Source organism: Crocodylus siamensis, chromosome 8, assembly GCF_052110815.1.
Source record: "Crocodylus siamensis isolate JL-2025a chromosome 8, ASM5211081v1, whole genome shotgun sequence".
NCBI lineage: Eukaryota > Metazoa > Chordata > Crocodylia > Crocodylidae > Crocodylus > Crocodylus siamensis.
This window is the reverse complement of record NC_143402.1, coordinates 73,411,125-73,427,462: the sequence shown is the minus strand read 5'-3', so window position 1 is coordinate 73,427,462 and position 16,338 is coordinate 73,411,125. Positions and strand designations below refer to the sequence as shown.

The window sequence follows — 16,338 nt, the reverse complement described above, 5'->3', positions numbered from 1 at the left end:
CAGGCCCCAGCCCAGTGTGTGGGAAATGGGGGGGCCCTAAGCAGCCCCAGACAGACTGGAACTGACAGCCTGCAAGGAAAAAAAACAGAGTTTCCCATTTTTTCCCTTTAACACAGAATCCATGCTTAAAGTTTGTTGATCCATTTTTTAAGCGTGTTCACAACCCTTACATATATTCTTGTAACTCACTTTTGCAACTCACAGGTTGAGAAACACTGACATAGATGAATACATTATAGGTCCTTAGATTGTACCAGGAGAAGGGCCAGGTCAGGAATATAGACAGACTGCAGACTCCATGGCTGTGAATGTATCCCTTTTAAAAGAGCTAACATTTGAGAAAAAAACAACTTGAATGCAATCTGCATTTGCTTTGAAATAGGCAGTGAAAATAGGTCATCTCCTTGTTAAAAGACAATGCGATGCCTTGCCTAATAGGGTCTGATTGAATAAAGCTGTTTTATAACAAATAATAATTTGTAATGTGTGCATGTTATATCTTTTAATTATAATTATATAATAAAGAATGGGATAACAATAATAAATTGTAATAATACTATTTTGAAATATTTGCAGATGGTCAAATATATTTTAAAATACTTTATTAGTACATCACACTAGCCTATTTGGAATTACTGTCTTATGCTTCCATATCACTTTTCACGTTAGTTAATAAATTAAAATGCCATAGTGATATACTGCCTAATAAAGTGCCATAAATTTAAATACCAGTTGGTGACAAAGGAATTCAGGGGCACTTCCTAAGTGTCATTGTAATTCAATTATAATTGAATTAGAGCTCACTGGGACAAACACATCTCCAGGGTAACTTCAGAGGAATAAGTGGAAGTGAGCTAGTGTGAATCTGGATTCATAGTATGGATATTTGGCTATGTATACTGACTAGTTCCAATAGCAGTAACACCTTGTCCAGGGGTAAAAATGGTAAGTTACTGAGCACTTCCTGTCCCAAAAAGCATCCTTTAATAGGGAGGAATTAAGCTAATTTCTCTTTTCCTGGGAGCCATCCACAATAGTATTTATTGACCTGTGACATGATGTTGCCTGGAGTAATTACCTATTTGACTGATCAGTGGTGCATTGTTTTGTATGTGTGTAATGTTTTGACATCATGTAACGGCTCTGTTTGCATGTCTGAGTATTTCCTGGGGACAATACCCATTTCCAGTGAATGATTCAGTCAGAAAGTAAGGTAAAGTAAACATGAAGATACTGGTTTACATCGCCTTTAAAAAGAATTCCACAGTGTGCAGAAAAATTAAATGAAGTTGATCAACATCAATATAGAAAGTTGGGAGGAGCACGCAGAATCTGGAGGGAACATCTGGCACTGGGTGCAGCTCAACATGAAGTGGCTTTGATCCAGAGGACAGATGGAAAACGCAAAAGGAGAAAGCAGCATGCTGTGAACTTGGACTCCAACTCAGACAACATATGGATCTGTGAAACTTGTAACAAACTGTGTCGCTCTCAAATTGGGCTTGTCAGCCACAAATGGATTCTTCAGGCCTCTGACTAGACGTGTACACCAGGATCGACTGCTGTCTACTAAAAAGAATTGCTCTATATCTGAAAACAAGCATTCTCCAAGGTCCAGCTGCTGGTGGAGTGGGTTAAACCACATTAGTGAGACTATCTGTACGAGCTCCATCTGGGAATGCCTGATAAAACTGCAACAGGGTTGGCACTGGTGGAACTATTCCTTAGAAAACAGTCTTATGAAAATTGCAGTAATGTATAAATGTCTAGAAAGTAACGGACTTCACAAATTCCGGAGAAAAAACAGACATAGCTATCCCACAACCCAATAAACCACCAGAGGATCCAAAGAGCTACCAGCCCATCTCATTACTCTGTTACATACAAGCTCACAGAGTGCATAATCCTTTATAGACTAGAGACTGTACTAAAAAAGCTTGACTCACTTAACAGTGCACTGAGACTTGTACAGGCTGCGTATCTTACACACACACACACACACACACACACAGGTATACTTCCTGTACTCTTGGGCATTAGACCAAGTGATATAAAAAGACAGACCCTAACATCATTACTGGCAAGAGAGGCAAGAGATGACAAAAATCACCTGCTCCATCAACTGTCAACTGAAGACCCAAACAGGTGGAGGCCTAAAAGCCATAAACCTTTTGTACATGAAGCCCATAAGCTTTTGGAAGAGACTGGGGATGCGGAACCAAACCTATGGGCAGCAACGGAGCGGGTCAACTGCTGGGAAAGGTCAGACCCATTCCCGCCATGTTGTATACCAACAGCAAATGAGTCCCCCATCGGGCACGAGCTTGATGGAGGAGCATGGTTCAAGCTGAACAGAGATCTGGATATGGAGGTATCAGAACATGTCACGTCTTGGACAGCCCCTGCGTGACTGTGGTGTCCAACAACCAGCACAGCGCTTAATGGAAAGCTGCAAACTTCACAAATATCCAAACGGAGTAGATGATGTCTGGACATTAAGCAATAATCCCAGACAGTGGCTCCTAGACTTGGCAGTTAATATCTGATGGTATATGAAAGAAGTGCTATGAAGTTAACCTCTTTCTTTCTGGTTAATGAGATGCTCATGAGCTGATCCTTCTGTTCCTCAAGCCCACGTGCTCTTCGCCAGTGGTTTGGGTGAATCCCTTCCAACCTCTGGGTTGATCATTGATGGCTCAGCTGCCTCTGCTCTCACCAAGGACACTTCTCCAGAGAGACGGATTCATAGATGTTAGGGTCATCGAGTCTGACCCCCTGCCCTGGGTAGGAAAGAGCACTGGGGTCAGACGACCCCAGCTAGGTTCTTGTCCAGTCTCCTTTTGAAGATCCCCAAGGTAGGGGCGAGCACCACCTGCCTTGGAAGCCTATTCCAGATTCTGGCAACCCTTTCTGTGAAGAATTTCTTTCTAATGTCCAACCTAAATCTGCTCTTCATCAGTTTGTGGCCATTGTTCCTAGTTACGCCAAGGGGTGCCCTAGAAAATAGAGCATCTCCTATTCCCCGCTGCCCTTCCCTGATGAATTTATGGGCAGCCACAAGATCACCTCTCAGCCTTCTCTTGTGAAGGCTGAAGAGATCTAGGTCCCTCAGTCTCTCCTCGTAGGGCCTTGCCTACAGGCCTCTGACCATATGAGTGGCCTCCTCTGAATCCTCTCAAGATTCTCCACATCCCTCTTGAAGTGCGGTGCCCAAAACTGGATGCAGTACTCCAACTGCAGCCTGGCCAGTACTGCATAGAGGGGAAGCATCACGTTCCTAGACCCGTTTGTCATGCATCTGTTAATGCATGATAAAGTGCGGTTAGCCTTGTTGATCACTTTGTCACACTGATGACTCATGCTCATCTTGGAGTGAGCTACGATTCTAAGATCCCTTTTTGCTGCTGTGCTGCTGAGAAGGTCGTCCCCCAGCCTGTAAGTGTGTTGGTAGTTCTTTTTGCCCAGGTGCAGCACTTTGCATTTGTCTTTGCTGAACTGCATCCTATTTTGTTCTGCCCATTTTTCCAGCCTGTCTAGATCCACCTGGATCCGTTCCCTACCCTCTGGTGTGTTAACTTTGCCCTGTAATTTGGTATCATCTGAGAACTTGGACAGGGTGCTCTCCACACCCTCTTCCAAGTCACTGATGAAGACATTGAATAGCACCGGTCCAAGGACCGAGCCTTGCAGGACTCCACTGCCTACATCTTTCCAGGTCGATACTGGCCCGTCCACCATCACTCTCTGGGTGCAACCCCTAAGCCAATTTGCCAGACTGTGTAATCATCTGCATCACAGCCTGTCAGTTTATTTATGAGAAGAGAATGAGATACTGTGTCGAAGGCCTTCTTAAAGTCTAGGTAGATGACATGTACCTTGAGTCCTGCGTCTAAGCATTTTGGGACCTGGTCATAAAAAGAAACAAGGTTAGTCAGGCAGGAACTACGTGATCCTTAATGATTTTTTCCAGAGTTTTCCCAGGGATAGAGATGAGACTAACTGGCCTATAGTTTCCCAGTTCCTCCCTCCTCCCCTTCTTGAAAACAGGGACCACATTGGCCCTTTTCCAGTCCTCTGGGTCCTGACCGGAGCACCATGAGTGCTCAAACAGCTGTGCCAGCGGCTCTGCTATGACACCATCCAATTCCTTCAGCACCCATGGATGAAGTTCATCTGGGCCCACTGATTTGAACACATCCAGCACCTCCAAGTGCCCCTTCACTAAGTTTGTGCTAACAGTTGGTGGGCTGGTGTCCCTCCTGTATCTATCTATGATCCAATTGGGAGATTTGTCTTCGTCTGTGTCTAGGAATACAGATGCAAAGAACTCACTGAAGAGCTCAGGTCTGTCCCCCATCTCTGGCACCAGTTGCCTAAGTTTGTCCCGTATGGGCCCCATGTTATCCTGTGTCTTCATTTTTTCCCTGTATACCTGAAGAAGGACTTTTTGTTGTCCTTAATTGTTGCCACCAGCCTAGGCCCTAAACTTGCTTTGGCCTTCCTAACTGATTCCCTGCAAGTGTGAGCCAGGGAGGTATACTCCTCCTTGGTAGCTACCCCTGGCTCTTTCAAAGATCCCACCTTTCAAAGAGCCACCCGGATACCATGTGAAGATTTACTGCAGTATAAAAAGAAAATCCCCACAAATCGGACACTATTAGTTATGACATATCACCTTTCCCTGGAACCTACATGGAAAATCCTCAAACAGCTGCAACCCATGCTAGAAGAAGACCCAAAGAGATCTTTCCAGAGCCACCCATTCTAGCCTTCAAAACGAGCACCGAACCTTGCTAACCTCATCACCGGAAGCAAACTTCCTATGACCCAAACCACATCGATAAATGGATCCAGACCATGCCAGGACAAGAAATGCAAAACCTGCCAACACATCTTCACCCCCACTCCCCACTATAACTACACCCTACAACAAAACCATAGCTCTTCCTGGACTTACACCAGCACCTCCAGAAGTGTTATACAGGCAACCCCCGCTTAGTGCTCTTAACCGGTTCCTGAAAAAACGAACATTAAGTGAAACGAGTGTTAAATGAAGCCGAAAGTATTTGACGACCCAAGACGGTGACTGCTATTGTTTTCAATGACCCAAGATGGTGACCAATTTCAAACGAGCGTCATAGTGAAATAGCGCTAAGGGAAACAGTGTTAAGCGGGGGCTGCCTGCAACAAACGCCCTGAGGGAAAATATGTGGGAGAAACCAAACAATGACCTTGCACCAGAATGAGCGCGCACCGGAAATCCATCAAAGACAAGACCCAATTCTCTGCGGGTGCCCGCTTCTTGTGGGACGATTGCTCCCTCTCCACGCTCTCCAGCCTAGTCCTCGAAGGGAGCTTACAAAACACCTTTCACAGATGAGCCGACGAACTTCACTTCAACGACCGACTGGATGCAAACAAAAAATCATGGACTGGATACAGCCGCTGCAGCCTGCCTGACACCCGACTCCCCGGCTGGCGCTCGTGGGGGGGGCACTGGCGCTCCCGCCCATCGCTACTCTCAGACCAGGCCCACCTTGCCAAGAACGTTTCCACCCCAACGGCTCGGTGGGGTTCACAAAAGATGCCACGTCCCCCTGAGGCTCCCCCAGAGCTGGAGGGAAGAGGAAACCGTTGGCAGGGAGTGGACAGGAGGCTGTTCGGTGCACTCCCAGGCTGAGGAGCCAGGGAGGTGACCCCCTCAGGCCGAGCCCACACGTGGCAGGCCCCTACCCCGCCCCGCCCTGAGGGGACCCTGCCCCTTTAAGACTGCTCGCCCCACCCCCTTCCCCCGCCGCGCGGGGCTGGCCGCGCCGGGCCGGCTGAGGCTGAGGCGGGAGCGGGAGGCGGGAGCAGCCTCCTCCCCGCGGCCCGGCGGGGCAGTGCCATGAGCGGAGCGGAGCTGAGGTGAGGTGAGCGCGGCCCGGCTGGGCCTAGGGCGGGCGCGGGGCCTCCCTCGGAGCCGGCGGCGCTGCGGCGGGCGCGGGGTCCTCTCGCAGCTCCTTCCCCCCCGCCCGCGCGGCCTGGGCCCGCTCCCTCAGCCCCTGCCGCTCGCACCCGTGTTGGCCTGAACTTTGGTGTCTGCCTCCCGACCCCAGCCGTGCACCTGAAGGCCTGTCGCTTACTGACATTTCTTCCCCCCTCCCCAAACCCCGCGTCTGTCCACATGTCCCTGTTGGTGTCAGGTGGCGAGACTCCCTTCCCCGCATGTTGCTGCTTGGGATGTCGCGGGATGTGACTCTGCCAAAAAAAAAAAAACCGCAACCGGGCTGCCCGTCAAATCGGAGACACCCCCATCCGGTTATGATTTTAAAATCTGACAGTGGGGCTTTCGTCTGTTATGGGGGGTCTGACACCCTCCCCCCGGTAACTCGAATTGTGGTCGTATCGCAGGTAAGCGCACGCGCATGCATGTGGGAACGGACGTGCCTGGATGAGTATCGGGGCTCTGGGCGGTGGCGGTATCTGAAATCTGCCTGGCAGGATTTTTTTGCGAAAGAACATCTTTTCATTGCAAGCTTTTGGGTGCAAATGCCCTTCGTTGGGCATGGGAGAAAACAGCGTATGAGTTCTCCCGGGTAGAAAGGAAAGTTTGTACCAATAGGCTCTAGACAAGTATAAAACACTGCAGCAAAGGGAAAATAAGCTCCGGTGCGAGGGAGGGATTGGCTTTTGCAGGTGTGTAAGGCTCGTGTGCTGTGACGTCGCCTGTTGCAGTTTTTAGTCTGTTTCCTGATGGCACCAGGTGGTTTTTATGTGGTTGGCACCCCTTGCAGAGGTGGTGCTGGTTGTAAAATTCAGAGCCTTTCTTTCTGTCTTCCTTTCTGGCCCCATATCAAGCCCCATCCCTACTTGTCCCCATTAATTATTTCTGTCTGAATTATATCAGTAGGTTGTATTATATCAATATATCTTCAAAAGGAGACTGGACTCGCACCTTGCTGGGGTTGTTTGACCCCAGCAGTCTTTCCTGCCCAGAGCAGGGGGGCTGGACCCAATGATCTCCTGAGGTCCCTTTCAACCCTAAACTTCCGTGAATGTATTTTGATGAATTATTTCAATGATACTTTAGTTACAAAGGACCTTCCTCTTGGTTACATGCAAAGAATGTCTCTTAAACCAGTGGTTCTCAATGGTTTTAGGGTCAAGACATCCCTCCTTAGGTTTAAGACGCTTCTTGGAAAAATGCCAACTCTTAGTTTTCACTTGTTTTTTTGCTTACAGAAAACCAATAGGGTAACTTTTCTGTTTTGAAGAACTCAGCCCACGGCAAGTTCAAATATTTTTACGCTGTGGATTGCTGTTTGAAATCTTGGGGTTTATGCTGTGCATCACACAAGATCTTGTGTATCACATGCATCTTGTTGCGTTGTACCCCGAGATATCCTTGAAAGGATTGTGGGGCAGCCTGCCTGGGAATCGCTGTTTTAAACAAACCCTGCTAGCTCCACAAGAGCAAAAGTTTAAAAAATCACATAGGATAATTGCTTCAAGAGCAAAAAATTAAAAAAAGCAAGGGGTAGTAAAAGTATGTATTTATTTTGTTCTGGTGCATCTATTGGCTTGGACAGTGAAATCCATATAGCATTTCAGCATGTGTGCTCATGTGCACAAGTGCTTAGTTGTCTAAAACCAGGTATTTGGACAATTCCAGGGTGATTTGGGCTATTAGACCATTATGAATGACAGACTTTACAAGCTATTGAGTTGGCTTGAAGCCTTATCAAAAGGCCGAGTAGAAGAAATGGAAGTAGGAAGTTAAGAGAACTGGCATTGGGAGGACCGTGTAGCAATATATTTCTGTCACATTAAGGATAATTGTTGTTTATAAACATTTTTCTAGGTATGTAAATGGGACATACTAAAACATCCTGTTAGTCGGCAACTTCTCAGATTTTCTTCTGTTTAAACGTTGACCTAACTTAATAGGTGAAATCTGGGGAAAGAAAGAAGTTTCTAATGCAGTTCATAAAGCCACCAGCCTGGGGATATGAGGCTCAATACCAGTTGAGCTCAGTGATGAACAGGCATAGAAAAAGCCAGTCTCGAGTGCTTGCCTTGTAAATCAAGCACACAGCATTTCAGATGTACCAAGTTTCATCCAGTTATGGGCCACCATATGTTGCAGGTAATTAAATAATGAGATTGAAAACCTTGTGTGAGGGAGGAGTTGGGTGAGGAAGTGATGAGGTGCATGAGACCTAGGGGACAGTGAACAGAAGACTAGAAGTTGGGGAATTTGGGTTTCACCTAGCTCTTATTGACCATGTCAGGCAAATGTGTGCCTCTTCCCTCTCTTCAGTGATAAAATCAATGGATGCCTCTAAAGCACTCTGATCTCCTTGAATAGAGCATGGCCTAGTACAAACCATTTTTATTCTAGAAAGCTACAGGTTGGCATTGGGCACTTTAGGTGGAGCAAGTTTATATTGGATCAGAGATGTAGGGGGTGATGTAGGAGTAGAAGCACAAATGAAAGTACAGCTGAGGTCAGTGATTGATAGTGTACTATACTAAAAAGGAATTATTTCTAGTTTGAGTATTCAGTAGCGAAGACAAAACTGAAGAATGGAAGTGCAAGAGGATGCAGTGGCTTTTGTGAGGAGTGGGATGAATGGATCTTATAAAAAACATGGGAAGCACTTGGCATACAATAATATTGGCTGTGATTCCAGAGGGAGGGATGTGGAGCAGTGCAGTAGAAAAGGGGACTGAGAGAATGACACAATGGGTCATCACCTTGACATAATGTGCAAGACAACAATGCTGTGGAGGAGAAATGACAGCCATAAATTCTGCTCCTGTGCTATGTACTGGGGAGACAACCCATAGTAGGATTTATCTGGACACTTCAGCTATTAAATTTCAAGCTAGAAAATTAGCTCTCTCATTTCTTTGGCCTAAACATTCACTGAAGTATTCATAACCTTACAAACTTACTTGTATTGCTATAACACAAGGATGCTGTAATCGTGGAATTAGAGTTCGTTGGGCAAGATATTGTAGAGAAACATTGAACACAAAGATGGTTCCTGCCCCAAAGAGCCTGCAGCCTAAGCACAAGACAGGAGACCATAGACTGCTATAGACTATCTGGAAAACTGAGATGATATTAACCTGCATGGTAAACTGTTGAAGTGGCAAGATTATTGCCCGAGTGTCAAGCTTTTTGTTGGTGCTGTAGCAAAGGAGGGATGTGAAGAGGAAAAGTTAAGTAACTCTTGGTCAGATGTATTATTTGGTTTGATTGTTCCAGTGTAATTGTCTGCACATTACTCTGCCTTGATTCTGTAGCTGTCTCGTGGAGGTGCTAGAGTTATATGGCACAGTCTTGCCAGAGAGCAGCAACTCAACTGCTGGGTGTGAAATATGAGAGGAGCAAGAAAGGGCAGGGAAAGAAAACTTTGACTCAGGGTGCTGGGGTAATCCCTGTAGCTAAGTGTGTTTTCAGCATCCTTCCAGATCTAAGGAGAAACAGTCTTTCTAAAAAGGTCTTAAAAAGCTATAACAGCTGGCCAGTAAGATGAAATGGTTAGATGACCCTTCTGGAATTTGAGTCTGGTCCTATAACGTCTAGGTGCTTCATAGCAGAGTCTTGGGTTGCTGTTGCTCTCTTTCTTTTCCTTCCTTCCTTTTCTTTTTCTCTCTCTTGCACTGTAATTAGACTTTTTGGAAGGTAAAGAAATATTATTTCAGTGATGCTGTGTTCATTGTCTGTCTGCAGTATTTTGCTTTTTTTGAGGAACAGGATTGACTTTCTTCCACAGATCTGGAGGCAGTCTAGCTGTTTCAGTTTCCTGATGGACAGGTAATTTGCAAAGACACAAAAGCCCCAGGCAAAAGAATTTGATTCAGAAATATGTTTCAACCTATGTTTTGGTGTGCGTTTGTGTTTTTCTGATTGGGGCCGGGTGGGGGGCGGTACTGTGTCCTTGAACATTACATGTAAGCCATGGGAGTTGCATGTCCCAAGTCATCTCAGAGTTTGGCTTCTGCTAAGAAGGAAAATGTTACATATGATGTACTTCTTGACCCTATGACAAAGTTGAATCAACCTGATGTGGTACAAAAGACTCATATATAAAATAACTTGGTAGATGCCGTGCTAGAGAGAGAAGACATCTAATTTCAATAAATCATTGATTTGTTCATAAGACAGCATTAACTTTTTTAAGCTTTTTGTCTAGCAGCTTGGTTTGCTGAGTGCATCTTAAGAAATCTCTTTTTTAGTGAATTCATAATGAATTCATAACACTAGGTTAACTACCTTTTGTGGGAAGAATGCACACATCTGAGTCATGTTAAGTCACTTATTCACAGGAGAACCTTTAACTACTTTGCAGAGGTGTTTTAAGTCTTTAAATTGATGTTTCCATCTTCAAAGTGTTTTTAATGCACAGAGTGTTTCTTTGTCTGATTTGCTGTTTTAAATGTTCTGCTGTTTAAGATGGGATATTTTAATTGCTGCTGCTTGCAGTCTCCTTCCCTCTATTAAAGATGTCATTAGTTACACTTACCCACACCCAAAAACTGTTCTAGTTGGCACAGTTCTGAATAAAAGTCTTTCAACATTTAGCTGTTATGGACTTCTTCCTTTATTGAGGAGGTTCAAATGGGCCCCTGCTTAGTCTCAGGATGGTGAATCTAAACAAGCCTCATTATTTGTACTTGTAGGTTTTAGCTTTACTTAGTGCATGGAAAGACCATACTGTTTTTAGAACTTAAAAGTTTGTGTTTCTATCCATATAAAACTACTTGGTCAAAGTTAATGGTGCATTCTCCTTTTAAAAAGAGATTTTGGCAGGTGCAGACACTGCAACTTGATCAAAACCTGATCTTTTTTCTGTTGTTATTTTAAAATAAGCCAGTATAGATAATGTCTTTTAGTTCGAAGTAGCTGGCTGTACTTTTTGCTTGTAGTGGATTGATTGTTCTATGATGTATATGGTGTAATGATCCACATACCAATCCATGCAATACAGCTGTTAGAAGAACTGTTAACTTAAAATTTGAAGTGTGTGGGTGTTTATAGTGTGCTCCAGGGAAGGGAAGGGGGACACTTTAATTAGAGAGCTGCTCTAAGGCACTTGGAGCATTTTGTGCATCAGCATCTCTGTACTTCAGGATGGTGGGGGGGGGGCATGCTTTATCTAAAGCTCATTTAAAGCCCCTGCCAGTACTTTCAAGCATGGGGAAGCTGTTGTGCATGAGATGTAAGAGGCTGCTGGAGCGTGGTAATTGCTACACTACAGCAGACTCGACTAATCAAGTCTGCTCTGACATGCTGTAATTACAGCACATTGGAGCAGCCTGCCTGCTTGTGTATAGGCACCCTGTGTGGAGAGGGACGGGGGAATGGGGATGACAAATTTTAACAACCCATGGAGCAACCAGAATAGCACCTGTTGCCTTCAAACTCCTAGTTAAGTGATCATTAAGCTGGTGTTTCTCTTACTGGTGGCTTCAGAGGTCAGGTCCATGTGCTGTATGAAGTGAATGATGTATTGGAGGGATAGGGGTGGCAAAATGCCTACCTAAGGTAGCTTACAGTTTTCTCTCCTTCTAAGCATTACTCCTATAGCACTGCACATGTTCAAAGTGCAGGATGATTCTGCCTCAGATCACTGTGATCAACACAGGAGTGTTCTTGCTGACATGTCTCAGTGAATTGCAGTGATTTTTGGGCTTAGCACTCAAAGTGCTTTCCTCCATCCCTGTTCCCCTAATTATATGAAATGGTGCACTCGTTATTGGTGACTGCTTGTGGCTCATGTGGATACATTTTAAATGAACTCTTTAACACTCCATTAGTATAAGAGGTTGCTGAGGCCTCTGTTTGGAAAGGGGTCTTCTGTGCCATGGGTGATTTTACAAAGGGGATTTCCATGGCTGGACTCATGAGCTACTGTTCTGATTATTGTACCTTGTGAAGTGTTTATGACTTACTGAGAGATGCAGGCCTTTTTTGGTCACGATCTTGAATTATTTATTCTTGAACTCTAACTTTTGTCACCTTGTTTTTATGGAAGCTTCTGCTGTAAATATAGCAGTACTAGTCAGTTAAAAGCAGAAGGTCTCTTTCTCTTAATTGAATGCTCTTTCAGACCAGAATAATACTGGTAAGAGCTTCACTTCTAACCAACAGAGTTGTTAAACATATTTTTGGATTGTACTTGTTAAAATAGCTTTTCAGATTGAGACGACATGTTGCAGTGGTGAAACTGGGGAATGGGAACATCTGGACATGTTGTGTAGCTTCCAGCAAGTAATGCCTGTGCCTCAGTTTACTAATGGCTGTAACAAAAAAATAACACAGAGTGCATCTTCTCTATTTTCAATATATCTGATCAAAGCAGGAAGCTTTAGCAGCATTCCCTATCCCTACATCTGTCTCTCTCATCCACTGTTGTAAGAACTTGAAAAGGAGTGAGGTAACTGATTTCAGTGTTTGTGAAACTGTAGGTTGGCAAATGTGGTGTTTTTAGGGGAATTCAGAAGAGGAGCCCTTATTGGTGGCAGCTTCTGCAGAATACCTGTATTCTAGTGCTGAGCTCCAATGAATATTGAGCATACTTATGAAGCAAAAATCTTGTAACCAAGTATGCCTGTCCTGGTGGAACTGGGAATAATCTAATCCCAAACTGAAGTATTGTGTCTGTCTGTCTGCCTTTGTTTTATGACATAATACAGCTGTGTCTCCCTCTGGAATGAGGCTACTAATTTAAGGCTCAGATCTCCCAGTCTGAATCAGTTTGACATGCTGAGACCCTCTCTTTTAAATGACTTGCAGGTGCCCTCCCGCTGACTTGAGCAGAGGTGGCTGGTGACCAGTGTTTGAAAGCAAAGCCCAGGTGTCTTCAGATGCGTGATTTAATACTTACAGGCCTCCCCAAATCAGAGCTTGCTTTAGCAAACTGTCTCAAGTGTCCTCTTGCTGGGCCATATCTCATCTCAACCCAGCTGGGAAACACTGGAGAAATAGTCTGAAGTATTGCAACACATTTTCTGGGAATAAAAGGGAGTGAGGGAGCAAGAAGACTGAGCAGTTTGTTATGAAAGAGATCAGTTTTGTATGTGTTTTGTCAGAGATGGGCTATGATCTGGCAAAGTTTAGCTCTAAACTTACAGGGTAACTGGGGGTGTTTGGATCTGCTTTGCCTTAATCATTAATGTCTCTTAGGGAGGCCCAGGAATAAGTGCATATGTGGGGGTAGAGGGGTGTAAAGATGTTTCCTCAATGGTATGCTTTAACAGTGAAGCATCCCCCTTCAGAAGAAGAGAAACTTGAAGACTTTGAGGCATATTGTTCTGCTTTGAAAAATACAGGTTGATGTAGTGCTCTGTAAGTCAGTGCTGGAAGAGAAGAGGTGACCTCTGAAGGGCAGATGATAAAGAGAGATCAATACAACACAGCAAACATTGGCAGTTTCTCTTGGTGCCCAGAAGGGTGGTGCAGATGAATAGCTGTATGAACTCGGTTTTGCTTGACAATTTGTTACCAATTGTCGGTGGCTTGGCTGCTGACTGGAGTCTCTGGCCCCACTGCAGATGGTTGTTCTTCTATAGTAATACCATTTGCAGTGGTGGAAAGCTATTGGGGTTTGTAGTCTGTCCATCCTGCAGGACTGTTCTATGACACTTAAGATACTGGTAGCACTGTAGCTAGGGACATACCTAAATCGGGGTGAGACAACGGGATTTTTGCATTGTTGCATCCCACTTTTGGCATGTGGACTTGACTTCATTGGTTTTTTTTGCAGAGAGCCCCCTGCTTGTCGCTGATGGGCTGAGGAGCCCCGGCAGCCCTGCCCCTCATTAGTTGCTGATAGACCAAGAGGCCAGTCACTCAGACTGCGGCATTGCATCCAGCTTCTTAAAAGATGGTACTGAAACCCTTTTGCTTTCCTGACTGGTGTCTTTGCTGAGTCTGTCACTAGCTCAACCTCTCAGAAGCACTCTTTCAAACTACGGGCTCGTGTATCAGCATCTCTGCACTTCAAAATGATGGCGGGGGTGCAGGGATTGCTACACCATTTGTGAATTCTAGTAAGCTTTTAATTTTTGGGGGGTGATGCCATGCAAAACCATGGGAAATGCCATTTTTCTTGGTGATCGTGGAAACCATCATTTGTTGCAGTTTCTGCGAAAATCAGGAACCTGCAATTTAAGTAGGTCCCTAACTATGACCACCGTAATTCTAAGGGTGTCACGAAGTGGGGGAAGGGTTAAGCTTAAAGGACACTCTTCTAAAAACAAACGTTTACTGGGTACACTTTCTAAACTGTCAGTCTGGTGATGCTCAGAGATGTTTGTGTCTTCACATAGGTGGCAAGGAGTCAAGATTTGGGTTTTATTTTAGAATAAGCTGAGCTTGGGGTAAGTCATGTGAACTGTGCTGTGTGCTTGTGGGGCATGGTCTATTTTACTTTTAGTTAGGGCTGCCTGCTTGACAAGATGGTTGAAACCAGATTCAGTTTGTGCTTTGAAATCTGCTTAGGATTGTCTTTGCTCTAGAAACACACAAATCTAGTTCTAGTGTCGTCCTCTATCTAAGACAGGGGTGGGCAAAATGCGGCCTGCCAGGCCATTCTATATGGCTTGCGGGGCCCGTAAAAAAAAAATTAGAAAGTTAATATTTATTTGCCCGACTGCCTGCCAAATGGCTTGCCAAAACTCAGTAAGCAGCTCTCCTCCCAAAATAATTGCCCACCCCGGTCTAAGATCTAAAACCTGGCAACTTCAGTTCCCATCAGGATTTCCACTTCCCACTTGGGAGTGTGGTGACCTGGCTGCTTTCCAGGTCAGGTCACTCCATTCTGCTTTCTTGATACCACACACATTACAGAAAGGCAAGAGCCCTGCTGTCACAACCTTCCTATGTAGCATTTGTGTCCCCTACCAGAGGCAAATGCACTTCGCTGATGAAGTGATCCTAGTTTGTCCTTTTCTCTCTTCGTAGCTGGTCTGGTCACTGTGATAAGCTTATCTTTTTGAGAGCATTGCAGTCCGTAGACTAAACTTTGAAAATTCTTGTCTGTCACTCTGGTACTTCTTTCTTTGATAACTCTGGGGTTAGTTTGAAATATGAACTGGGTTTGGGGACTTAATGTTGAGAGCTGTGTAGGGTTTAGTAGCTTATGGATCTAGTACTGTGCAGTATGAAAAGGTTTCACTGTCTTTAATCGACATCCTGCCCATATGCCATAACTCTTATGCAGTACTACCATTATATTCTGTATCGTGAGCTCATTAATAGTAAAGTGTATGGGAGACTGAGAATAAATTTCTGCATAACAAGACAGATGCCTGTGGGGGAAAGGACCTGGTGGGCACACCAAGCGACTAAACTCTGTAGTTGTATCTTGGGTTCTCTTTGGCAGCAGTTGGCCTGGTTCTGCAGGTGCACCTCCTAGATGGGGACCTACCTAAATTGTGGTTGAAGTTCACGGCACAGTGGCACCTTCTGTCTTGTTCTTCACACTGTCCCCACCCTGCCACTGAGTGACCAAGAGGCAGTTATTGCTGTGGCTCTTGCCTCCTGGCCACTCATTGGCAAGGTGGAGGGGACGGGACATACATGGCAAAAGAGCAAGATTAATGGAGTCGCTGCACAGCAAACTTCTGGCATGATTTAGATAGTTCCGGCTCCTAGAGGCTGAGCTTGCTAGAGCTCCACACGCAGCAGTTCCTCAAGCTGTCTTTCACAGTTCATGTAGGTGATACCAGCAAACCTCCATTTCTAAGCCAGGTGCTACAGCTAAGGGAAAAAATGCAGCATTTGGCTGTTAGCACTTCAGTTTCTGTGGCCTCTAAAATGTGTAGAGTAAAAAAAAAAACAAACCCCGAAATCCTTGGAAGAGTTATTTGCCAAGTTTGTTTGGGGGAGAGGATTGGGTGTTTCCCTTTTTGTTTTTCATAGTTTCATAGTTTGTAGGGTCGGAAGGGAGCTGAGCAGATCATCTAGTCTGACCCCCTGCCATGGCAGGAAAGAATACTGGGGTCAAATGACCCCAGCAAGATGTTCATCTAACCTCCTCTTAAACACCCCCAGGGTAGGAGCCTGCACCACTTCTCTTGGAAGCTGATTCCAGACCCTAGCCGCCCTGACTGTGAAGTAGTGCCTCCTGATATCTAACCTAAATCTACCCTCTGCCAGCTTGTGACCGTTATTCCTGGTCACTCCTGGCGGTGCTCAGGGAAACAGTGACTTCCCCAATGCCTGCTGATCCCCCCTGACTAGTTTATAACAGGCCACAAGATCCCCCCTCAGCCTTCTCTTCTGGAGGCTGAACAGGTTCAGGTGCCGTAGCCTCTCCTCATAGGGCCTGCCCTGCTGTC

At 45.2% G+C, this 16,338-nt stretch overlaps 1 protein-coding gene across 3 annotated transcripts in view; it reads left to right on the top strand.

The window, feature by feature from the left end:
• The first annotated feature begins 5,794 nt into the window (after positions 1–5,794).
• The window catches only part of TEX2 (testis expressed 2), a 114,759-nt gene continuing 104,215 nt past the window's right edge, over positions 5,795–16,338 (top strand). Inside the window, exon 1 of one of the 3 annotated variants that reach the window (XM_090059555.1) lies at positions 5,795–5,907. The gene's annotated coding sequence lies outside the window, so the exon portion shown is untranslated. Of the gene's footprint in view, positions 5,913–5,945; positions 6,394–16,338 lie in introns of those variants that run through there. The other 2 variants (XM_090059557.1, XM_090059558.1) reach the window with 2 other exon arrangements.